The sequence below is a fragment of the Astatotilapia calliptera genome, chromosome 3 (assembly GCF_900246225.1).
Source record: "Astatotilapia calliptera chromosome 3, fAstCal1.2, whole genome shotgun sequence".
In the NCBI taxonomy this organism is placed as follows: Eukaryota; Metazoa; Chordata; class Actinopteri; order Cichliformes; family Cichlidae; genus Astatotilapia; species Astatotilapia calliptera.
The window spans coordinates 9,655,296-9,681,737 of NC_039304.1; the positions used below are offsets into that span (position 1 = coordinate 9,655,296).

The following is a 26,442-nucleotide window of genomic DNA, read 5'->3' on the forward strand; positions in this document are numbered from 1 at the left end:
ACTCCCAACATGAAACTGCCTGGTCAGGTACCAAACAAGAACTTGGCAAAGATTTGCATTTGCTAGACCTACCAGTTATCACCCAGTAGGGCTGCTCGATTATGGCAAAAATGATAATCACGATTATTTTCACTGAAATTGAGATCACGATTATTTGACGATATTTATTTAACCCTTTAAGACTTACCATAGAACCAAGTCCACCAGAGCTTATATTATTTTTATTTTTTTTTTTTACATGCTGTAGTGCCATTTGTGGGAGCATTTCAAGTTGCTATACATCAATACAACTGTTATAGCCCATATTTTAATAATATGTATGCATTAAGTCCATAGTAATTACATAAATTGCAAAAAAGTGCAATAAACTACAAAAAAAATTGAAAATCGCTTTTGTTTTGTTTACATATATTTCTACTTGGAGAAATTTAAGAGGTTTATCCCTCAAAACTTTAAATACAATAAAGTTGCAAAAAATAGTTTCCCACCACAGGAAATTTATTTTGAGTGTCTTCATAGTTTTATTTTGGAGATACAGCAATTTTTATATACTGCAGGAAAAACAAAAAACAATCCTATGATGCAAATTTGCAAAGAAAACAGCAGGTGCATCATTTTACTGTGGGAAGTGTTACGAACAGCTGATAGGAACGGCGAAGTGTGTTTCTGGAATATTATGTTTTTGTTCCTGCAAGCGCTTTTTATGCAATTTTTGCAAAGCTATATGTGGAACGAAACCGTGACCGAGGACAAGCTGATGGCATAAGATGTAAGTACAACTCCTCCGGTTTCATATGCAAAACAAATTATTGCGCTAGCTTACACGGTTCAGGTTCTACAGGGATTTAACAATAGTTACGCAAAACGGAGCGTGCTGCTCTGACCGGCTTTAAAGGGTTAACAATGACTTTAAAAAAATTATATAAAAAAGTGTGCAACACCACTGAAGTTTTTTTTTTTTAACTCTTTTCAACCAACGGCAGTCACTCTCCAAATAACTTCTGCTTAGCTTTCCGAGCTTCCCTCGGGTCCTCTTAATCAGCGGTCTCCAACCTTTTTTGAGCCACGGACGGTTTATGCCTGACAATATTTTCACGGACCGGCCTTTAAGGTGTCGCGGATAGATGAGGGAGGGGCTAATAATCGGCTCAGTCATTTTTAATGATCGTTGAAAGCCCAGATCGTAATCGTGATTAAAATTCGATTAATTGAGCAGCCCTATCACCCAGTCTGTTAAAAAACACCAATCTGGAATAACCCCGACTTTATATTCAATTATAGCTTGTTCAGTTCAGCTATCTGGAAAGAAAAAGGAATTACTCTTCCCAGTCATTTATTTCATGATATCTCCTTTGTCAGTTTTCAATATTTATAAATAAATATAAATAAAATCAATTATACTTTCTAAACTTTACATTACTCCTATTAAATGTAATTATTCAATTCCAATAGAACAGAGGTGTTGAACTCCAGGCCTCGAGGACCGGTGTCCTGCAGGTTTTAGATATCACCCTGGGTCAACACATCTGAATCAGATGATTAGTTCATTACCAGGCTTCTGGAGACATGTTGTGGAGGTAATTTAGCCATTTAAACCACCTGTGTTTGATCAAGGACACATCTAAAACCCATAGGACACCGGCCCTCGAGACACCTGTGCAATAGAACATCTCTTAAAACTTACAGCACCTCAGATAACATCTCCAATAAAACAAACACACTAAACAGCTGTCTTACTTGCTCCCACTGTCTTCAAAGCTGTGCATCCTAGGTGACTTGTCATCTATTCAGGTCCCAATGACGGTATTCTCCTTGCAGCCCTAACTATTGCCAAGAAGGTCATACAGGAAACGGGAAGGTCAAACAGGAAATAAAAAAATAGTATAAACATTGTGCAATGGAAAAACCTTCTAACAGATCATATATCCCTGGAAAAAATGTCTGCATCACTACATATGAAAACTTACTATAATAATCAATAAACTAACTACTGAATTTGCTTGATTTCTAATACTTTAAACATCATGTCCACATATTGTAATTACTGCTATTTAAACTGACATTTATATACATATAGTATTCTTAGCCCTCTATTAATCCACAGCAGAGACCCTAACTCAAGGGCATGCTGACCCATTGTGCATTGATATTAACTGTTTGTGTGTGTGTGTGTGTGTGTGTGTGTGTGTGTGTGTGTGTGTGTGTGTGTGTGTGTGTGTGTGTGTGTGTGTGTGTGTGTGTGTGTGTGTGTGTGTACAGGGGAGGTAATCTTTTTAGTTCCAAGAATTGTTTGAAGTTTCTCCTTGGTTTGCTCTAAACTTTAACATCAAACAGTTAGGTCAACCTTCCTGCCTTCATCTTTGTACTCTTCTCCTCCTCTCAGTATCCCCCCTCCACCTTCTCTCTCTCTCTGATCTGGTGAAAGTAACATTGGAGTGTCCTGCAGATAAAGAATGAGAATGTCAGGTTAAACTAACCGACATCCCTAACGTACAAACTAAGACACATCATAGGCAAGGGGCAGCATGTTGTGCTGTTCAATGAAATGGGACAAAGACTTTACGAAGCTGCATGCATTCAAATCAGTGTGTGTGTGTGTGTGTGTGTGTGTGTGTGTGTGTGTGTGTGTGTGTGTGTGTGTGCGCGCGCAGCTGGTACAGCCAGTTGTTTCATCATCACTCTGTTTCCATGTTTGACACACTGGGCTATTTTTACCCCACAGTCCAGCCGTAGCCCGTTAGATGACTCACGAGTACTTGTGCAGCTAGCTTGCTCGTGCACACTGAAGTTGAGGATTTCCACTGAGATGCACGTGCTGTTGAAAAAACTCACAGATTTACTTTACCTCTATTGCTATGGTGTCTGTTTGCATAGACTGTATGTGTGTGTGTTTGCGTGTGCATGTGTGCATGTGTCATGTGCCTCTTGGGCAGACAATGAACAGCTGCATGTGGCTTGTGTTTGTGTATCTGACAGCAGCTGGCCCCTCTCTCTCTCTCCTGTCTGGACTCATTGTGAGCCCTCCTCCTCGTTCTCTGGCTAACAGAGCAGTGACCATTTATTTGACGCACACACAACGCCACATTCACATATGATGCTTATTTGTTTCTTGGTGTAAGAGGAACCAGATGCAATGCATCACATGCGCATGCTTTTGATACTTAAAGTGGTGTGTGCCTTTTTGTATCATGTGTGTCTGCAAAAGTCCTTCTATGTCCTTTGTTCTTGGGTGTTTCAGTGTACACGTTTGTGTTCTTGTGAGCGTGCCATATGTCATCACGCTGTAGAAGATCAGGAGTAAACTTTTGTGCGTGTAGCCCACGTCTCCTGGTTACGGTGCTCTTTGCTTTGTCTTAATTTCCACTCTTTTTTGTTTATTTTGGCATGCTGACTCAGCTTATCTGAAGAATTAATAGGGTGTGTATTGGAGATCCGGCAAAGTTTAATAGGGTCTGTGTGCTTTCTGGGCTCAGATTCATGGCCCAGTGAGCCAACAGTCTCTGAATGCTGTGTGTGTGTGTCTTCTGTGATAGCGTTTTAACGAGTCATTACAGCATATGTGTTGGCAGGGGTATGCTAGCAAAGTATTTACTGTATATGGGCCCTATAGGTGAACCGAATGGGGTGTACATGCTTGTGTGTTTGTGCGTACCCATGTATACAATGATGTATTGACCTTGTCTCTCATTGCCAGTTCCCAGAAGGTTGATGAATAAATAAAGGCGTGACGCCTTCCCAGTGAGCCTGTGTCTGCTGCTGGCAAGACAAAATGACACACCACACACGCACACACACACAAACACAGACGTGCACAAAGCTCCCTGCCACTATGTTTGCAAGCCCATGTTTGCACAGTGGAATAATGTTGGTCCTCTGCAACACTCTGACCCAGTGTCCTACCTTCTCTGTGCCTCTGCATTCATGGCCATTTCTTGGATGTGTGAGTTTGCTTGGCAAACTGCCCAAGTTCTCACCCTCTCCTGGTGGCCTCTTTGTTTTATAGCCTGCTTGGTCAGGTTTCCAAATTGCATCCAAGGCTTCTGGTATAGATTTTACTTTGGAATTTAGCATTCAGGAAAGTCATAGCTTGTATTAGAAACACTGCAGATATTACCTGTAAGCTTGTGTGCTGCAGATAAAAAAAAAAAGATCACTAAACACCCATTAGCTGGGATATCTTCTAAAGAATAAAGACCTCGCTTGGCTTACTAATGTTTAATGTTTGTAAGTGGACCCTCAAGAAAACACTGTATAACAATGTTTTGTGTGGAAGCAGTGTAAATTCAGTTCAACTTTCAATTCACATTTATGTATTTCACATTTAGTCAAATCAAGGCTCTATATTGTAAGGTAAAGGTCCTACAATAATACACAGAAAATCCCAGGAATCAGACAAGCCACTATAAACTAGCACTTGGCAAGAGTGGGAAGGAAAAACTCCCTGTTAACAGGAAGGAAGCTCTGGTAAAAGCAGTTTTAAACAAAAATTATTATTTTTTGCATATGAAACCGGAGGAGTTGTACTTACATCTCATGCTATCAGCTTGTCCTAGGTCACGGTTTCCTTCCACATAAAGCTTTGCAAAAATTGCATAAAAACCACTTGCAGCAACAAAAACATAATATTCCAGAAACACACTTTGCCGATCCGATCAGCTGTTTGTAACACTACGTTGGAATAGACATCAGCGCAAACTATCGCATGTTCGCCTTACCTGCCCAAAACCGGAAGTGGCGTCATTTTCAGAAAGTTAGTTTTTTACCTTCAGGGCCTTATAAACCTATACTGGTGTTTTTAAAAGTTATGTTTGACTTTATGACTTTCTGTATCGTTTCTGGGATGCTTAGAACTCAAATTGAGCTGCTGGAAATAGTTTATTTTGATGTATATGCTGTTTTTTTTGCAAATTTGCATTATAGTATTTATTTTTGTTTTTCCTGCAGTATATAAAAATTGGTGTATTTCAAAAATAAAACTATGAAGACACTCAAAATAAATTTCCTGTGGTGGGAAACTATTTTGTGCAACTTTTTGGTATTGTATTTGAGGGATATCCCTCTTAAATTTCTCTAACTAGAAACAAAAAATATTTTTTTTGAAGTTTATTGCACTTTTTTGCAATTTATGTAATTACTATCCACTTAATGCGTACATATTGTTAAAATTTGGGCTATAATGGTTGTATTGATGTATAGCAACTTGAAATACTCCCAAAAATGGCACTACAGCATGTAAAATATAAAGATAAGCTCTGGCAGACTTGGTGTTATGGTAGGTCTTAAAGGGTTAAGTACCCTCACAAGTAAGCCTGCAGTCTGAGAGTGAAAGGCTCTATTAGCTACTGTCTGTAGCTAATGATCATCTGCACAAGATAAAACCAAAACACATGTTTTGGTCTCATATTTGGGGAAAAGGAAAATAGAACCTCATCATGGTAAAATATGGTGGTAGTGTCATTGCATCTGGGAACCGAATCTCAAGGGACAGTGGGCTTTTCAGACACTCTTTCACTATAAGTAATGTGTCCCACAAAGACGCTTTGGCCCTGTTGTTGGCCATGTGTTATGGGTTATGCGTGTTATTGACAAAGTCTGATGTTTTTGTCCGGTTGAGTTCCCTTTAACTAGATTTAGAATGACATTTTGGGTCATAATTAAGGGTTAACACAATTTTCAAACACCAGGGTAACTAGTGAGTTTGATGTGCTCAGACTGTCATGCACAGACACAAGAAAACACACACATACAGAGCGGTAGGGGTGGTCGGTATGAACTCAGACCACTGCTGAGGTCACAAGGTTTAGTTTGGGGTCAAAAGTTAGGCCTGACTGTCAGGCTACTACACGTGCTCATAGCAGGTGTCCTAGCAACCAGGCAGAGGGAGGGCGAGGTTACGAATACACAATGGAAGAAATGTGTTTAAGCAGTAAGGGACCGACAAAAATATTCTCTCCCACAAATGTAGCACCGCTAAACAGCACATGCTGCACCATATTGAACACAGTCGTGGGATTTTTCTTTTCGGCTCGATTTACTGCTGTTGCGTCATTTGGTCATCTCCACCCACTCCATTTCCCTGCATTCCATCTTCTAATTAGTAGCTCAAACAAAAACTATTCATTCGCAAAACAGCTTCGCACATGCACTCACCAAAACATACCTTTTGTACGCTCAGCAATTAAATCTTAATGGCATATTTGGCTGTCACTATTCCCCTGAAACAGTTAAGAATCAAGCACACTTGCAGGGTTTCAGCTGAACTCGTGTTTATAATTCAATGAATAATCTGTGCACACATGTTACACAAGGTAAACCATGTTTATTCTTCCTACTGTAGCTTTCATTTGTGGCCACATCTTACGAGAGTCTGGTTGGTGTTTATTTTTGGGGGTTTTTGCTAAAAAAAAATGAGCCTAAGTAACCGTGTTACTGAGTGTAAGTGTTATTGACTTCCCCTTCAGGGGTTTGGCCCTGTGACTAACTTGTGTATGACATTGGTTCAGTTGGTTTTTCTGGGGAATGATAGACTTCCTTTCTGAACTAGCCATACCTACTGTAAAGTGGATGCCAACAGGGATAATTGACTACAGGAAGCCAGAGTGTTTAGATAGGCTCAAGTTTCAGGATGCAATTATCCACGTTTTGTTTTGTTTTTTTGTGTTTTTTTTCTGTGTGCTCTTTGACACCCTTGCAAAATTTGCTCATCAGTCATGCACCAACCACGGAAATCACTTTGGCATCGCTCCACCTCTGCTCTGTCTGTGTGTTTCTTTTTGGGATCGTGTTGTTGCATTTAACTCTTTTACGTACAGTAAATGAAGTTGCCCATTTAATCTGAAGAGCAGTTCCTTTTCACATCTACTTGGTGCTCGTAAACTTGTTATCTTTACCTTCGGCATAACTTATTCAACTGGAGGCACCTTAGTATTTGTAATTTCTGTTGAAAATGTGGTTCTTGACTTAATTATGTTTTGGGTTTTTGTGGTTTTCTACCTATTCATTTTCAGTCATGTACAATCCATGTAGACACTGCTTTAGCTCTCATTAACACCACTATAACTCATAGTAATGGCCATCATGAAACCAAGTAAGCTGAGGCGTTATTGGACATCATAAATCATGAGGGTGGAAGGTTACACTTGTCTGTATTTATAACATCTTTTCAGAATGGCTTTGAGTCCTAACTGTGACACATACAACCTTAGTTACATTTCCACACACAATATACCAGAAAAGCTTTACACTGACTTTTCTCCTGGCTTACTTGGAAGTTACAAAAAGGGTTAAAAGTGTTTTAAATGGTTATCTACATTTTTATTTACACATCTCTGCTTTAAGTGTATGTTTCCTTTGCCACTCGGGGGGAACTTGCGTATGCTATTCATGAAGGTACTTTTTTGTTTGTTTGTTTTTTCATTTTAAAGTGTGCATATATAGTTCAAAGAAAGTGGATATCTTTGATGTGGGCTTACTGGTGTAATCGCAGTGAGTTATAAATTCCTTCCTACCCTGTCTCCGTCCCTGTCAGATACTCTTCACACGCATATGAGTTGTCCCTTTTGAGGTCAGGGCTGCACACATCAAAGCGAAGCACACTTTCAAATGTGCACTTCACTCTATATGTGTTGTTTTCGGTGTTCACGTCATGTTCGAGAAAAAAAAAGTACCTCATAGTAAATTCCTTAAATGTCACTTTGCCAGTCTAATTTTATTATTCAACAAACCTACCTGGTTCAAGTTGAAATTGATAATTCTCACAATCAATGGATATAGATAAAAAAGCCTTAAATGCACAAGTTAGAGTGACATTGTGTAAATTGTGCCAAAAAAGTAACTTGCAATTATTTTATTTCTTTGTACATGGAGGACGTTAGAGCTAAACAGAAACAGAGATACAGAGAGATAGACCAAAGGCGGCAGATAAGAGAATTTGTAGGTGTGTCTGTAGTATGAAGGCAAATTTTAATTTGTATCTGCACCTTCAGAATCAAGATATACCGGATCATACCTGTGTTTTAACATCCCAGAAGGGATGTTCGAGCCTTATCTCATGAACTAAAGTCAGGGCTCTTACAAATGAAAATATGCATAAAAATGCTTAATTATACCTGATATTGTCACAGTTACATATTTACATAAAATTAGACAATAAGACACAATATATTGTGACCCTCCCGTCACCTGAGAGTGGACAATGGCTATATACTAACAATATGTTTACTTAAAAATCAAACTTTCCCTCTGATAAACAGTTTGATGATATTCTCATATCATTAGAGTTTCGTGTCCAGCAATGTTAGATCCATTTCAAAGAAAATTTCATCAACTCTGGCTAAGAGCAGCTAACAGCAGCAAAGACAGCAGCTGTTACCAACCGAAAAGTTCAGGATATCCTCAACAAAACACCTCAGTATCACTGTGTAACCAGAGAGAAGTGAGCTTCACTGACTCATCGAATGACATTAGAGTCCTTTCACGAAGTTTTAGAGCATTCTCCGGAGTAAACAGACGTGGACACATTGAAAGCTGAGGTAAATAGTGGACTGACAGCCTGCACTCAGTACAAATGAATGGCACCCAGAGTCGCTTGTCCTACAGTGGCCACCGTAGCTAGGATTATGCGCTCTACTTGGGAGGAATAAGAAAACAGAATTCAGTTGACTGCAATCTGCAATTTACTGAGATCTAGTGTTAAGAGTTTGAAGACTTTAACTACAGTAAAACTAAGGAAAACAGTGCTTTGAAGCCACGGCACGACTAAAATTAACCACCTTTGACCATGTGCAATAACCTGTCTCGTTGTCTTTGAAATGGTTCCTTCAAAGACAGGGATCAGGTCTTTGTCCGCTCACTTTCAGTTAGCATCTTCAAATGGACTTTGGTGCATCAAGAAAGTAGTAACATGGAGACACTCAGTATCAGTATGCTATCTAATTGGGATTGAATGGTGGCCAAGTTGGCAATTACACGCAATGTGTTTGTGATAATATGGCAATTAACTGTGATAAAATGGCAAAATAATAAATGTGTTGCCATCTAGTTATACAGAAATTCACATTAGCTACTCACATTAAGAAAGAAGCCAGAACATTAAAACTTTAAACCACAAATTTGGAAATCCTTTCATAAAAAGTGGTGTAGTTCCTGCAAGATGGCAATTTAGGTCCAAATTCACATAGACACTAGTAGGGCTGTTCGATATAACGATATAAAAACGTCTATCGTTTCATTTTACGCTATCGTTTGTTTCGTGGTGTCGCAAAGTAAACTGTTTACGTCAATATTTTTTCACCGTTCTGATGGTCACTGTAGTGGCTATATTAATTTCTTAACGTTCTCTATTTCTCTTATATTTAATATAACCTCACTACGGACGGACAAGCGCCTGTTTTTATGCGTTGTCGTTAGCAACAACGACGGTAAAACCATCGCGTGTCCGCTTGTTTATTTTCCACATAAGCCTTTCAGAATAAAGCTCAAGATCCTGTTGAAACTTTTCAAAACAAACTGAATCACATGAAAGAGTATGCAGAGTATTTACGGATGAGAAGCAAAGAAGAGCCGTCAGGTGCTAAAAAGTAAACCTTAGACTCAAACGTCAGAACAGGCTTTTCCCCGCAGCACGCCGTGTAATAAATACTCACAAAGAAAACGGCGGCCGTTACAACTTATGTCTAAAAATGTATAGTTTCATCCATCTGTTAAAACACTCGACTCCAGCTACGTGACGCGCAGCTGGAAACACTTCACGCAAGTCGAGCTGCCCGAGATTCACAGAATTTACAGAAAATGTAAATTTTTTGTGATTTATATCGTTATCAGGAGGATAGATGTCTTATATCGGGATATGAGATTGTGGTCATATCGCACAGCCCTAGACACTAGGAAACCTTGCCAAGGTTAAACTCTTGTTATACATTGGAAAATAATCACAATACAACCAATTGATTCAAGTCCAGTATTGCAGAGTTATTTGCAAACCTTCGCCTGTCTATCTATCTGAGTGATTACAGTCAGGTTGAGTTAGGCTCTGAGTGTTTCGAGACAGGTTGCCTCCCACATGGTGAACAGTCATGTTGCACAAAGATTGAAAGTGGTCACCCAGAGGTTGAGGTTTTTCTGCTTCTAGTTATTGCTACAACTTGTTGCAGTCGATCTCTAACAGCAAAAAATCAACAAAATGTCAATGCAGCCACCGCACAACCACATTTTTCTTCGTGGTCAAGACGTTGCTGTTGTAATTTTACTGTAATGTGGCTGAGCCATTACTTAATTACCTAAATTAGTTAAGCAATAATATGTGAGAATAGTTCATACTTTCTAAAACTGCATCCCTGTGGCCTAATCCCTACATGCAAACATACTGTAGCTAGAGAGTCAATGTGGCAAAGAGAGCTATACATGTAGATTTATCCACCATTTAAATACTCTGTTACTACGTTATGTTAATGCGATAATTTCAAATCATTAATTGGGCAGGAAAGGTGTAGAAGCAGGTGTGTAAGAGAAAGATTATTTCAGTCTGACGGCAGTCTAAAGAGACAGCAGATTGGACAGACAGATGATAGCATATGGATGAAGAAAGATAGAAAACTAATTAAAAAAAGGAGAGTTAGGTTGGGTGTTGGTTCCTCTAGGAGTAATGGTCCCAGGTGTGTGAGATGAGGGGAAACAGGAAGGATGAGGGAAGGCGAAGGAATCTAGGTCCCCATATGCTCTATGAAGTCTGTCTTTCCTTCGCTCTCTTTCATCCCCTTTCATTTCAGGCTTTGCACAGACTCAGTGAGACATGCTGATCTTAGATCGCCTTTATTCCATTTGTGCATCTTCCTCGCCGTTCTGCCTCTCAGCATCTTTACTAGCTCTTATAGTGCACTGCAGGTTAAGTGAGGTGACACTGAAATTGAGTGGGTGGTGGTTTGGCGATGGAGTGACTGCGTGGCTGTTTGCATTTGTTTTTCTGTGGATTTCAGTAAGCTTTGATGATTTGTCCTCGCAGTCTAAAGTGTGTTTGGTGAGGATTCTATTCGCTGTTCTCTTTGTGGATATGGATTTCAGCATTTGTTTCTCACATTCTCTTGTTTTTTCCCTATTTAACTTGTCTGGTTGCTGAACTGGTTCCTTGCAGGTTTCTACTTTGTTGCACAGATTTGCGTGTACGGCGCAAGGCCACGTATCCCCACCGGTGTTTCCTTCCTTGACCACAGCGCAGAAACATGCCACGGATTGAAATGACAAGTCGTCTAAAAATAGCCACTAAACTCACTCACCCTTCCCTTAAAGCAGCCCCACTCTGGCCGGATGATCACCTCCCCAATCACTGATCTCTCCACCCTAGCATGAAATGCAGGCTGCTCCCACTGTACATTCCACCCAGAGGAATGAGCCAACTCCCTTGTAAATTAGAGAGAGGGGGATTGTCATTGTTTTCTGCCAAACAAAAGCAGCAAGCAAACCGGAGCAGAACAGCTTCTAACCACTGGTTAGTTTGGCTTAGCAGCCAAGGGGGGCGGCTGCTGCGTCACAAGGTTGGAGTGCCTCAAGGATTCGTCGCAGGGCCCTTTATCGCTTTCTTTTTTTTCCTGCCATCTCAATTCTCTATTATTGTGGGCATGTAAGTGTGCCCATGTGCAGGCCCTCAGGCTGTTGTCAGGCAGATCATGGGAAATGTCGGGAGCTAGCCTGGCTGTGTGCATTTACCTACGTATCTCTGTTCCCTAAAGAAGAAAAAGAAAGAAAGCAGAAGGAAAGAAGTGAGACTAGGGAATCAGGAGCAGGCTTACAACAGAGGAATGGAGTGAATTCCTTGACGTGTATAAAACATGTCCGTAGGGGGAATTACAAGCACAGCAAGATTCACAGACTTCCAACTTCTTAAAACAACACTCGCTGTCCCACACCCCCAACCCCCTCCTTCGCCATTCTCAGCCTGCACTCCACTACCACCCCCTCCACCCGTGCTCCTTGCCCCTGGAGTAGTTAAAGGCAAGGGATAATCTGTGGAGGAATTCCAAAAGGCAGGAATCCAGGGATTATCCAAAGGAAGAAAATGGTAGATGATGGAATTATTTAGGGTTTACCTGAAATCATTGCTCGGGTTTTGTGCTTTTGAGATGGAAATTGGTAAAGGCTTGACTGATTTTTATTTTGAAAATTAAATGCATTTAGAGCTTTGGCTGTGTTAAAGTCAGCGTTTGTGGGGTTTTAAGAGTTTCCTAATGCAGACAGTAGGCAGATTAATTTAAGGAGAGTTAAAATCATTGTTTGTTGCTGCTGGATTTTTTTAAACACTAATGATAGAGGTAATAAAACTGTGGGACATTCTTACTAGTTTCATTGTTTCTTTAAAAAACAACTTTTTTCCAACTTATTTAAGTCTCCAGGTTACCTAGTCTGACACATTATTAGTATTAAATAGTTGCACAATATAAATAATCTGATATTCTGTGTGGGCTCGTTTTCTTCTGTTGCTCCATTTTTCTCTGAGCCACCAGTGGACTGGCAGCAAACACAAAGGAATTGTGGGAATTGTTATTGAATTTAAGGCTAATTGCACTGATATGATAACAATTTGGTTTTGACGTACCATGGCTTCGCAAAATAACACTGTTTTCAAAGCCATCACGCGAGTGCTATTTATGCAAAATAATTTATCGCACATACAGTTTTTTTTTTCATTGCATGTCGCTGTAGAGCTCTACAGGACCAATTGAATTAACTGAGAAGTGTTTTAATAAACTGGAAATTGTATAATGAGTTAGTTTTTGACATGCTAGTCCTACCATGGCAAATTTGTTGCCTTCACCCTTTATTTCAGTGCAGATCTTTGGGGTTTGGAAACTGTGGAAAGTGAAACTCAGGCTGTATCTGTTCAAAGCTCTCTGTGGTGCAGTGAAATAACTAATGCTTCCTATTACTTTATTTGACCTCCAGAATTTGGCAGAGAAAAATTGTCCTTGTGTTCCTTATGTGGCTACAGCCTCAGGCTACGGTAAATATAGGCTGGCAGCAGAATAGTGTTGTGTTACATTATCTGTGTATGGCTGTTATTGTAAACAGGCTACATCTTTGGGGCTTAGCTCCTCCTGTCCTACTTAGCTGGTCGATAAACAGGCTTTAGCTTTAATTATGTGATGTCTGATATTGCACGTTCTTACATCATGCTGGTGTCTTGTTTATGTGTTTTGTCTGGCCCTGTGTTATTTGTCCATCACTATTTCTCCGAGCCTCTGCCTGTGCATGCAGTTTGGATATCTGAGGATATAATAACCGTGGGTGTATGTCTGGCAAGTGTAATTGCTGCCACTCTGCACGGCTGGTCAATAGACTAGTACTGTGTGTGTGTGTGCGTGTGTTTGTGTGTGTGTGTATTTTCATATTTACATGGAGAATTACATCAGATCCTTTTTTTAAATATCTAAATGTCAGTACATATTTTCTGCTGTAGTTTTAGTTGAGACATATGATTGTGTGTATGTGTTTTCGTTAATATACATTCAGCATCAACTTTAGGTACAGTGGTAAAATATTATCCACTCATTTCAATTCATTTCAGTTTTATTTATATAGCATCAAATCTCAATAAAAGTCACGTCAGGCACTTTGTAAAGTAAAGACCTAAAATTATATAGAAAAGAACCCACAACAGTCCCATCCCAAGACCCCATGTGAGGAGGCAGTTGGCGACAGTGGGAAGGAAAAACTCCCATTTAATAGGAAGAAACCTCCTGCTGATGCAGTTCTGTACACCGACACTAGTTACTTTAACGGTAAACAAGATTTGATGACCTTTTTGACAAAATCAACTGAAAATTAGATTTGAAACGCTTCATAAAGGTTAGTCAGTTGCATTAGATTTGAGAGGCATGGCTAATAAAACGTGTTTTTCGTTTTCTCGCACTACTGAAGTATGTTTGAGTGTTACATTTGTTGCATTGTGTTCAATGGCATTATAATAGGCAAATAGGGCTGCCACGATTTGTCGACTAGTCACGATTACGTCGACTATCAAAATCGTCGACGACTGATTTAATAGTCGACGCGTCGTTTGAAACTTTGTAAGATCACAAAAGACGCAGGAATAAGTGGCAGGATTTAAGAGTGTAATAACGGACTGAAACAGAAGATGGCAGCATTGCATGTACAAGGATGTCAGCTACCGTTAAACCCCGAAGAAGAAGAAGAAGAAGCAGCTGTGTCCCAGAATTCATAGCGCGGCCCAGCGCAGTTTCCAACAATGGCGGCAGCTAGTTAGTTTTAATGTTACTCTTATTCTTCTTTCTGGGTCACAAAATAAACGTTTAACATATTTTCAGGCGAGAATGTAGCTGTGTAAACCTCAAATATCTGCTCAGTTTATCAGGACACCACATATTTTCAAAAGCGCTCCGACGTTTTCGGAGACATCTGTTACCCACTAGCTCGTTAGCGAGCCGGGGGCTAGGCTCACTAGCGCCGTGAGAACACCGGACTCCCCACCAGAGATGGGCAGTAACGCGTTACTTGTAACGCGTTACTGTAATCTGATTACATTTTTCAAGTAACGAGTAAAGTAAGGGATTACTATTGCAAAATCGGTAATTAGATTACCGTTACTTTCCCGTAGGAACGCTGCGTTACTGCGTTACTAAAACCTTGATTTTTTTGCGAGAATGTCTCATGACAGTGACGTAAGCAAGTGTGACGTTGGTGACAGCAGCTGTGTGCAGATCAACAATGGATAATATATCGAGTGCGGGAGAGAGTATGAGCGTGCAGCGTTTAAAGTGTGGAAGTACTGACCTTACTTTGAGTTTGATTCCATAAAAAGTGACAAAAACATTAGCGTCCATCGTGCGTGGGAAGAAAACTTCTTTTTACAGCGAAAAAAACCCCTAAACTTCCGAGCAAGCACCGAGTAGCTACGACGTGATGGGAAACTCACAGAGACACTCGCGCGGATTCTTCAACTGACCGCAGCACACCTACACCAGGGTAACCCTCCGCCTACCCTGCTCCTGCTTTACAGGTGAAAATAGAGCAAAAGGACCGCTGAGTCTTTGACTTTATTTATTTTCTGCTGTGTTTTACTTGCATCTGTTTGAAAGAGTGAGTGTAAACACAAAAAATATTTTATTTTATGTGCTGGAATGTGTAGAAAATAGGTTTAAATGTTAAACTAATTTATTCAAGTCAGAGAATGTTGCATATAATTAAATGTTTTGCTTGATGCATAAAGTTAAAAGATTAAAATTGATAAAACAAGTTAAAAAAAGAGACTTTTCCATTTGATTACATTTTGTATGATGGATTATGTAGAAAAAGTAGAATTGGGCTGAAAGATCTATCACTTTATCACCTCTTCAGGTTGTAAATCGTGTTTTTAAAAAGTAACTAAGTAACTAAGTAATTAATTACTTTTGAAAATAAGTAATCAGTAAAGTAACGGGATTACTTTTTGGGGGAGTAATCAGTAATTAGTTACTGATTACTTTTTTCAAGTAACTTGACCAACACTGCTCCCCACAAATCGTTTTCAAACCCACCGCTGTCTTTCGCTACTCAGGTTAAATATATATGAGTCACTTAGATAACTTAAAATGTTATTGTTTGGCTTTTTTTTTTTTTTAGTATTTTATTTGTTCCTGAGTAAATCAGTTTGTCTGAGATTAAAGTTAGTTTTTACACAGCTGAATAAACGTCAAGCAGACAGCTGATTATCAGAAGTTTGAGATGCTCGAGAATATACTCCAGTGTCCTGTTATATTTTAGATAGCAAGGAGTTTATTAAACTTCACCGAAACAATCTGCAAATTTCATAAAAATTTAACAAACTATCATCTTGTCTTTACTTTTAGTGAGCACATACCTTAAACACTTAAAGCTGTAAGCTAATGATAGTTATATAAGAGCAGATGCTGCTGGTGCAATAAGCTGTAGTTTTATGTCCAATGGATGATGATCTGATTAGTCGACTAATCGCAAAAATAATCGGTGACTAGTCGACTATCAAAATAATCGTTTGTGGCAGCCCTATAGGCAAATAAATTAATCAGCTTGGAGTTCAATATTTTTTTAGTTAAAAATGCTATAAAACTATAGAAGTCTCTGCCAGGATTATTTCAGGAATATGACAGAAAAAAAGTCAAGGAAACAGCGTCTGTGATTGGCCAATCTCCCAATCAAAGTCTTCTTCATTAATTCAAACTGATCCGACTTTCCTTTGGAGGATTATCTGATGATGAGTCAACCCGCCATTTTCAGTTTAAGAGTTTACACTTTCAAAGCCGAGGCTGTGATCAGGTGCATGGATTTTGGGGGACAGGAATGTAACTTTACTCTAAGATGCTGAGGTTTCTGGGAGAGAGCATTCAACACAAACAACCTTGACTGCAACACGTGCCAGCACGCTTCATGAAAATAGTATTTTTATTTTTTTGTCCACCACCTGCCCCGGTTTCCAACTTCCTTGACAATTTGGCCGCTTCCCAGAAGTGTAAAAGTGTGCTCTTCTGACACAGTGGAGGAGAACCAGGATGTATCACAGAGATAAAAGTTCAAGGGGATAGAGCGATACTTCTCCTGAATAATCTGCTCAAAGCAGGAATTGGGTGCAAATATTTGATGCAAAATATTAAGATAAGTGCAAAGTTCAGTATCTACTTACTTTATGTCAAATGGGTGTAACATGCAGTGGAAGTGTTGGTCTGTGTGAAGTGGCTTTTTACTCAGCTCTACTATGTCTGATTTCTATTGGCCAGTGCTGCTGTGGAAATGTGTGAATTATTTGTAATCTCTGTGGTATGCTTGCTTTTCAGGTACAGGCATTTGGCCACCCACTTAGTCCATACACATCCAGAGTGTTCTCAACAGTGGCAGGTAAGATGAACAAGCTTATCCGTGTGTGTGCGTGTGTGTATTTTTACTCTAATAGATTATCGATGCACTGCTGGGTTGGTTGGCTGCAGCAGACAGTGGAAATGGGCCTGGCCTCCCCTGAGGAAACGAGATATCTCACACAGGCACACTACACACAGTAGCTACAGACACAGGCACAGTGTGACTTGCGAGGGAAAAAAAAGCTCTCACGCGCAAGACTTTAAAGCACATTTTGCACACTCACACACACTTACGAACAATTAGACACACCACACACCTGCTGGGTTTTCAGATGAAGCTGAGCTCCATACTGGCTCTAACCGAAGATAAAAGGGGGAGAAGAAGAAAGACAGGCAGGAGAGGAGGGACTAGAGAGAGGGATGGGAACGTTGAGGAGAAGAGAGGAGGCGGGTAGGGAGCTATAAGACAAAGACAGAAAGCAGATAAAGCAGGAAGAGGAGGGGCATGGATGAAGAGTGATGGCCAACTCTTCCACCTCTCCTCCCTTCTTCCGTCTCACTCTCCTTTGTGAACAGATGGATAGAGGTATCAGATTGTAATGAGAGCCAAAACAGGAAAAAAGGGCTAGAAAGACACATATGTACGCTACACACACACACACACATGACTGAACACAACACTTTTAACTATGCTGACAGATGCAGTACTTTGCATCCCGTGTAGTTTACTGGCTCTACGTTGTCCACAGCCATAATATTTACATGCATTCAGGTCAGATGGGTTCTGCAATACAGTGAGTTCACTGTATACAAAAATGTTACAAATCTGAGCAGTGCCTAGTGATGATGTTTCTCCTAGATAGACACACAGGGAAGAAGCTAGAGGCTCCAGGCGTGTGATGCATCAGACGAACAGAGGAAAGAAAGAGATGAGGCGAGATGAGCCCTGTACATTCTTACATGCAGAGTTATGAGGGTATGGTGAAGAATCCAAAAGTCACAAGTGTCAGTGAGTTCAACAGCAGGATGTGTTGAGTTCTTCGCGTATCACGGCATACTTCCTCTCTGAGTTGATGGACATTAATAATATTAGTACTGTAACATAACTGTGGCGCGGCTGTGGCTCGGAGGGTAGCATCTACTCACCGCGTGGTTAGCGGGTCGATCCCTGACTGCTTCATCTCAAAGTGTTCTCGGACAAGATGCTGAACTCGATGCACTCATCAGCGTGAGTGTTGGATAGAAAGATATTGGGTGATTAGTGTAGAAAACCACTATATAAGAACTCAAACATGACTTAGTTTTGACAGCAGAGGTTGGGAGTCCAGCAATTTATACGCCAAGCAACTTCAGGAATGCTGCTTTATTCAATATTAACACACATTTAAGGGGAACACTAGTGGTCTTTAATCACTTCAGTCATCAGTTAACAGTTTAAACATTAACAATCCTACGAGTCTTTGTGCTGTCAGGTGCAAAACTGTACTCCGTCTCCAACTATGTTTATATCTAACTGTCAATTTAAGGTTTGCAAACTTTTAAACATTCAAACGAAGTGAACTCTCAATAGGATGTTTTCCATCAGTTTTTTGGAAATTGCTGTCGAAGTTGAGCATCCACTAAAAAGCTGGGAAGTGTCTTTCGGCAGCCGATTGGGGTTAGGTTTCCTTGGAGGATTTTTCACTACTCCCAAGCTTTTCCATAACTTTTTTGAAAGAAGTGCCAAAAATGGCCTTTAAAAGCACTTACCGACGGCCTTGCCGAGAGCTGGATTTCAAGATTAATGTCTCTCTCATGTGTGTCGGGTAAATGGCCGCAGGCAGCAGCTGCTTAGCTTAGCACAAAGCCTGTAAACAGACATCCTGAAGCCTTGTCATCGCTGTGCTTTTGGATGTCATCCAGTTTAGTTTTCAGGAAGCTACTGTTACAGGGAAAGGAAAAGTGTGGCACATAACCCTTTGGAAAACCACAACTTGTCAGTTGCACTCTTCTTCTGATCTAACTCTTGGCAAGGAAGCAGGTCTTTCTTAAAGAGCAGTATTGTAGTCGTACAAAAAGAGACGTACATGCGTCTTCGCAGAGAAGGGTCGTTTTAGCTCTGTGTGTGTGTGTGTGTAAATCAGGGTAAATCAGTTGCTTTTCTTAGTGACTGCTAAACGCACTGGTAATCCTTCCAGTTGAACTTGTTGTGGCAAAGAATCAACAGCAGAAGAAGAGTGCAACACATTTCAGGGAAACAAAGAGGGAGGGGGTGCAGGGAGAGGCAAAGCCTAAACTAGTATTAAATGAACACAGCTGTGCCTCGTTAAACATTAATTGGCAATTAATCAGACCCCACCCCCCCATCCCCAGTTGATTATATCTTTATATCTTTAAAAAAAAAAGGGAGAGAGAGAGAGAGAATAAAGTAAATTATTCACCAGCATCAGGAAAATCTGTTCCATCACAACCTCTCCGTCTCCCTCCCTGCTTCTTCTCTCCTCCATCTTCTTGCCCGTCTCCTCCCTCTCTGTGCTTCTTTCATTTCATTAATATAGTTTTATGCCTTTATCTGCGCTTCCTTCCCCTCATCCGTCTATAGTTTATCCAAAGATGGAAAACGAGGGAGCGAAAGAGAGATGTCATAGAACGGAGGAAGTGCCAGAGGGGGCGAAGGATGGAAGACGGGGAGGAAGGAGAGGCCCCCAAATGAAGGATTACAACAGGGAGAGCGGGACTGATAGTTAACTGCGTGTGCGGATACATCCTCACTTGTTGATTTCTTGGTCTTGAGGTTATAAAACCTTGCCGAGTGAATAGAGTAGCCATAGCATAGCCAACATCTGGCAGCAGTGAACAGACGCAGCAGAGTTTTAGCTGATTACATTGTAGCTCCTCCCCCTTCTGCTGTGTTGATACAGCTAGAGCCAGAATTTGCTGTCCTGACCTAGAAATTTTACTTCTGTTATTCATCTGACAGCAAAGAAAACATGCATGCTGGTTATTTTGCAGTAGCCATTGATGGCTTCTGTCCTTTAATCTGCCGCTTCTGAATGTTTCAGCTTCATGTCCGAATGCACACCCTGCTCACTTTCATGTATTCCCGCGTGGACCGACCCAGTAACTTTAACCCAGCACATGATGGATGATGTTACAGTGACGACCAGGAGACTCATGTCTCTACTGTGTGACCTCTTAAAGACACGGTTTAGGAAGGCAACACATGCATTTGTGCATGGAGGAAGATAGTGTTAACTTTATTGATTATTTACAGCAGGGGTGTCAAACATAAGGCTCGGGGGCCAGATTCGGCCCAGCAAAGACTCCAAACTGGCCCACTGGACGGCTTTGGAAAGTGCGATTGATGGCCTAAATTTTGGACTTTGGACTGTTTTCATGTTTTGACCCAAAACCCAAAGAGTTGCGCTGAGATATTTCTCTCATTTCCTTTTACTTACCACAATAGAAAAACTGTGCAAAGACTGAAATTTGCACTGTAAAGGTATAGTTGCACATCTTCACTCTGACAGGGGAATTGGTCCAGGTGACTAAAGATCAAAGTGGGTCATAGGTCTGATTTTGGTGATTTATAGTAAACAGAAACAGGACTCTGACAGTTGAGCTGTTTTTTAAAACCTGCAGTTCCATGATTACTGTTACTAAACTAAAGTGTGTGAATGCATTCCTGTAATTACATATCGCATGTGGCAGAGTAAGTTTGTGGACAGAACGACATCAATTCATCAAACTGACGAGGCGTCCGTGCCTGAAAAGTGCGAAACTTCTGACCCCTAACCTGCATGAGTCAGGAAGGACAGGTTTTGAGATGCTGAATCGACAAAAACTTGAAACACGAAACCAGCCGGTGTTTGATATTCATCCACTTTGGAGACAGAAAAAAGAAAAAGCTGAAATTTTGGTCTGAGGCAGAGAGAAAACGTGTATTTTCAAATGCTCCCAGGCAGATGTACTCTCAGAGCAACCTGCGAACGATGTTGAGGTTCATATGCAGCATATGTGGCCGCAGGCACTTTCTGTTCCTACTGTAAAGTGTTTGAAGGCGAACTGTGCGCACCGTGTGCGTGCAGTAAACCCAGTCTGTCCTGCAGATCCAGTGCTTCAGGCTGTTCTGCCCAGTGCTACAAGCTTATATAACAGTACTGATTACAGCAGCAAGAATAACCTGCCTTGCACTCACTGACACACTTTTTTTCCCCCCGCCTCCCCTCGATCTGTCGCTATCTCCTCATCCCAGCTCACACTTGTTTCCTCTCTCCCACAACTAGGCTATTTCCATCTCACTCAATTAAATGATCTCTCAAACATGCTCTCTCTGTTTCCCTCTGTGTCTTTTCATTATCTGACGCTGCTTCCTTTCTCTTTGCTCTCTTTATTGGTGTCACTTTGGCTACATCCCAAAATTCACGGCTATTATTCACCCTTTCTCCACTCATACCTCTATTTCTCGCTTCTTTGCAGTCTTCTCTAACGGTTGCCGTCTATCTGCCCTCAGAATCTCAGTCTCTTTCTCTCGCGCTTTCACTCCGTCTGGGCTTCGGCTCAATAATTACAAATGCTATGAATATTGGCTAGAGGCCAAATCAGCACAGCAATCAATACAGTGAGAGAATTATGTAACGTGGCACCCAACTGACTGGTTGTCTCTCCTTGTTCCTTGCTCGGTAGTTTCCTCTTTTGCTCCCTACCCTCTGCCATTGTCTCACCTTGTTTACTTCCCTTTATTTGCTTTTGCCCTCATTTAACCAACTGCATTGTCAGTCGTATTTATCAGCAGGTTCAGTTTTAGGCTGAAACTGAACCTGTGCAGGCTTACGCTGTTGTCACATCTGAATAACTGCCAAGAATCAAAGTCTAAATATGATTTTTTAAAATATAATTAGATCTTTAACCTGGTGGGTGTGTGAGATGGAAAATAAAGTTTTTAGAAACAACACAAGGGGACGCACTCTGGAGTTTAGTCTGTGTAAAGGCTCATTTGTTTGTGATCACTGCCTAATTACAGTGTAGCTTGAAGCCAGGGAGAGCATTAGAAGTGAGGCATGGGCAGGTAGAAACTACACTAAGCAGTCTGTCAATTGTCCTGCTTGCTAGGGTAAAACTGTAAAAGTGCTTGTGCGCCTTCAAGTCGACTCCCAGGTTTTCTGGTTAAATAGACTCACAACAACATTTTATCTACTTGATCAAATGAATTATCTCACATCTTTGTTTGACTTCCTCATTGGGCTGTTGCCAAGCTCCTTTGCTTAGCCATTGAGAGTAGAACTGCAGCAGACTGCAGATGTGCCTGCACTCGGTTATTCTGGGAAGCGTGCAGTTTGACTCCTCTGTCAGCTAGTAGCCTACACCAGATCCCTTTTGTATTAGAGCGCTATTTATGTATCTCGTATAAAAGCGTTCACTCGTCTAACTGCACATACTTGCGTGACGTCCCATTCCAAATCCATAGGGTTTATTATGATGTTGGCACGCCCTTTGCAGCTATAAGAGCTTCAAATCTTCTAAATGGTAAATGGCCTGTATTTGTATAGCGCTTTTATTAGTCCCGCCTAGGGACCCCAAAGCGCTTTACACACCCAGTCATCCACCCATTCACACACTGGTGGAGGCAAGCTATAGTTGTAGCCACAGCTGCCCTGGGGCAGACTGACAGAAGCGAGGCTGCCATATCGCGCCATCGGCCCTTCTGGCCATCACCAGTAGGCGGTAGGCGAAGTGTCTTGCCCAAGGACACAACGACCGAGACTGTCCGAGCCGGGGCTCGAACCAGCAACCTTCCAATTACAAGGCGAACTCCCAACTCTTGAGCTAGGAAGGCTTTTACAGGGTTTAGGAGTTTGTTTATAGGAATTTTTGACCGTTCTTCCAGAAACACATTCGTGAGGTCTGACACTGATCTTATAATAAGTAGGCCTGGCTGGCAATCTTTGGTTTAATTAATTACAAAGGTGTGCTGTCAGGTTGAGATCAGGACTCTGTGCGGGCCAGTCAAGTTCTTCCACACCAAAACTCTCTCATCCGTGTCTTTATGGACCTTGCGTTATGCACTGGTGCGCAGTCATGTTGGAACAGGAAAGGGCCGTCCCCAAGCTTTTCCCAGAAAGTTGGGAGCATGAAATTGTCCAAAATGACTTGGATAATGAAGTTTAACCATTAAGAGTTCCTTTCACTGGAACTAAGGAGCTGAATCTAAACCCTGAAAAACAACCCCACACAAACTTTACACTTGGCACGGTGCAGTTAAACAAGTACCGTTCACCTGGGAACCGCCAAACGCAGACTCGTATATCGGGTTGCCAGACAGAAAAACGTGATTAATTTCTCCAGAGAATACGCCAACATGCTTTTGTACCACTGGATCCAACACTTTGGGTTGACCTTGGTGATGTAAGGCTTGGATGCAGCTGTTCGTCCATGGAATCCCATTCCATGAAGCTTTCTACGCACAGTTCTTAACCTAATCTGAAGGTGACATGAAGTTTAGAGGTCTGTAGCGATTGATTCTGCAGAAAGTTGGTAATCTCTGCGGACCACGTGCCTCACCTCACCCAGCCTACCAATTTGGTGTCATTCCACTTTGTTATAATACCACTAACAGCTGATTGTGAAATAGTTAGTAGCGAGGAAATTTTACAAATGTGCACAGGTGGCATCCTATCACAGCGACCCAGTTTTTCACAAATGTTTGCTTTTGATTTTATGCACCTGTGGCCATGAAAGTGATCGGAACACCTGAATTCAATGATTTGGAAGGATGACTGAATACTTTTGGCAACATAGTGTATCTTTGTCTCACGTACTCCTCCGAGGTTACCGAATTATGCCGCTTGCTTTTACGTTTGAACTGACACCTGTAAGTAATGTGTACGAAAACTTGTATAATCATTTGCTTTTCCATCATGCAGATGATGAAGAACCTTTTTTAATGCAAATAACGACAAAACTGTAACTTTATTGTGACGGAAGTGTTATAGCAGTGCGTTACGTTACTGTATCACAGCCGAGTGCAATGAAACTGAAGTAAATCGCTACTTTGGTAGCCAGCACTGATCAGAAGTCATAATCACCAATAATGCATTTTAATTTTCCACTGCAAATATATTAAATATGTATGGATCTACACGCTGTGCATCTATAACAGTGATGCAGCAGCCGTTTAAGTTGTCCTGTTCAACTTTGTACTCAAATGCTTGTTATTGGAAAGAGAATATTGAGACAGAAGCACTGAGGGCTCAGTGTTTCTGTCTCAATATTCTCTGTTACCTCACTATTCTGGTCATGCAGCGTGGAGCTGTGTGTCATGGTGCCCCTACATTTTTGTTGCGGGTGGGGGGTTGGGGTCTATAGGAGTCAGGCAGTGCAATAGTAGTGCCAATCTTTCCTCCAGTCTGTGCCCTGGTCAGAGAGCAGTGGCTCCATGCTGTACTTTCCATACCGTCACCCTGTAACCGCCAACCCCCCCTCCTGTCTCTCTCTCTGCCGGCTTTCCGACTGTACTTTTTCTCTATGCTCTGGAATTCCATCTTCCTGCACGTGGACAGCACTTAAAAGGGCATTTTGTGTGTTTATGTGTGTCTAAACGTGAGCTTTAGGAAACAACTCTGTGAGGAAGAGGAAGCATGGAGTATGTATTTTTGTGTGCAACATGTCAGCAAGTGGACACTACTGTCTCTACCCCTGAACTTAGTTTCTGTGCCTGCTGTACATGCAGCACATTTTGTAGCCACTCATTTAATAAAGTGGTCCAAAGCTGTGAACAAAGTGTTACTTGTTAGAAAACATTTAAAAGATCATTTTGAATAGCGTTCCTTGTTCATTAGCCAGCCTTGCACGCTCAGTATCAATCTGAAAAGCTCTTCATTAGTTACACAAATGTCTTGTGATGTCCTCAAGATAACAAAAACACTAGCAAAGCAGTGGAAGGAAAGAAAGTAGTGGAAAACATAAAGGCTGACATTCAGTCTCATTGGGGGTCCCATATATATGTGTGTATGTGTGCCTATATATAGGTGTTTTTACTGTTACGTGTATCAGTAAAACGTTGAGCAGATGAGGTTCCAGTTAAACCTAGATATCAAACATACGTAAACAAATTAGCCACACTGTCCAGTCTCAACTTTGTTTAGTAGTTGCACACATGCAGACTTATGCTGTGAAGGGTCGTTACAGCTTTATGATGTGATCTGATTTGCCTTAACTGTTGGCAAAACCGGAGCAGGTTGCAAGTGAGCCAAGTCTGACCATTTTCTCCATGCTGGATCAGTGACTCAGATTCATTGCGGTTAAAAACTATGAAGAATTAGGCCAAATCGTCATAAAATGGGAATTATTCTTTAGGTTCAAATTTTGCACAAAAAACACCCCCAAAAGTTTAGAAGGTGGAAACTGATTAATTTAATTCAAAATAAATCCCAAAGTCTGTAAACGCAGGTCGGGTTGTTTCTTAATCTGGACATTATTGTTCTCACTAAGCTTTGTGTTGGTCTCTGTTCCCCACTGCGCAAAGTGACGTCACAGTGACATCTTTAATAAGTCATTTTTGGACGTACAATTTTGGTCCACTGAATGGGTTGCTTTGTAACGCCAGATGACGTTGTTTTTTAGTGTCTACTGAATGTCTAGTGTTGACATGAGTAGGTCCTCCGTGTACACGGTATTTATAATCCAAACGCGTCGTTGTAGACGTCCTTTCATTGTCCAACTTCAACGTATTTTAGACGTCATGCTATAGACGCTGTAGTACCATGCTTCCAGAGAGTGGAGGACATGTTTTCTGTACAGAAACAGTCATGAGTGAAGGAATGCAGGAAGGCAGAGTGATCAGCAGACACCTCCAAGATGGCACCGGGCTCCTGACGCTAAAACAAAACTGAGCAGCTGCTCGGTGGCTTTGGAGCAGAAATGTTCCCAGTGTCTTACAGGCAGTTTGCAAAATGTGGGCATCGACAAAGACCGTAGAGCAGATAGTCGAGTTCAAACATTCATACTTGCACAACCCGTGCATCGCAACTTCTCTCAGTCCAGCTACCGATCACAGCCAAATTCGCTTTCTCTTACAAAGCTCTTCACAATAAAACACTATACTCGTAAAAATAAACCATATATAATGCAAATGCTTTTTTAATCTTGTTAAACACATTGTACGTCTTTGAAAAGGAATTCCAAATGTTTTCTAAATACTTTAACCATTATTATTTTACATTTCAGCATGGATTTCAATGTTTTTATTATCTCAACACATTTTAAGAAATGACTTTTTTAACCTGGTTACAAACAAATAAGCTGATTCGTTGAAATAAATAAACCAATTAAGGAAAAACAGGAAAATGTGAAATAACAAAAAAAACAACCACATGTACTGAATAAAGTAGGCTAACGCATAATAAATCATGTTTGCTTATAAATAATCCTTATTCATATGTATTGTGTTGATAACGACAATGTTGCTATTCATCATATATCTATTATATATATTAAATTATGTAAATTTGATGCTGCAAAGTTCAAATGTTGAACGTCAGTCACATTGACGTCCAGGTTGGGTCATGGTCAAGAATTGGCCGAGGACCGATGGACCCAATATAGACACGATCTGCACGTCTATCTGACGTCCAATGTTTAAGTGGGT

At 40.9% G+C, this 26,442-nt stretch overlaps 1 protein-coding gene across 1 annotated transcript in view; it reads left to right on the forward strand.

The window, feature by feature from the left end:
* kdm6ba (lysine (K)-specific demethylase 6B, a) overlaps positions 1 to 26,442 on the forward strand; it is a 107,467-nt gene that overhangs the window by 33,255 nt on the left and 47,770 nt on the right. The window contains exon 4 of the mRNA XM_026161650.1: positions 16,797 to 16,857. The gene's annotated coding sequence lies outside the window, so the exon portion shown is untranslated. The remainder of the gene's footprint in view (positions 1 to 16,796; positions 16,858 to 26,442) is intronic.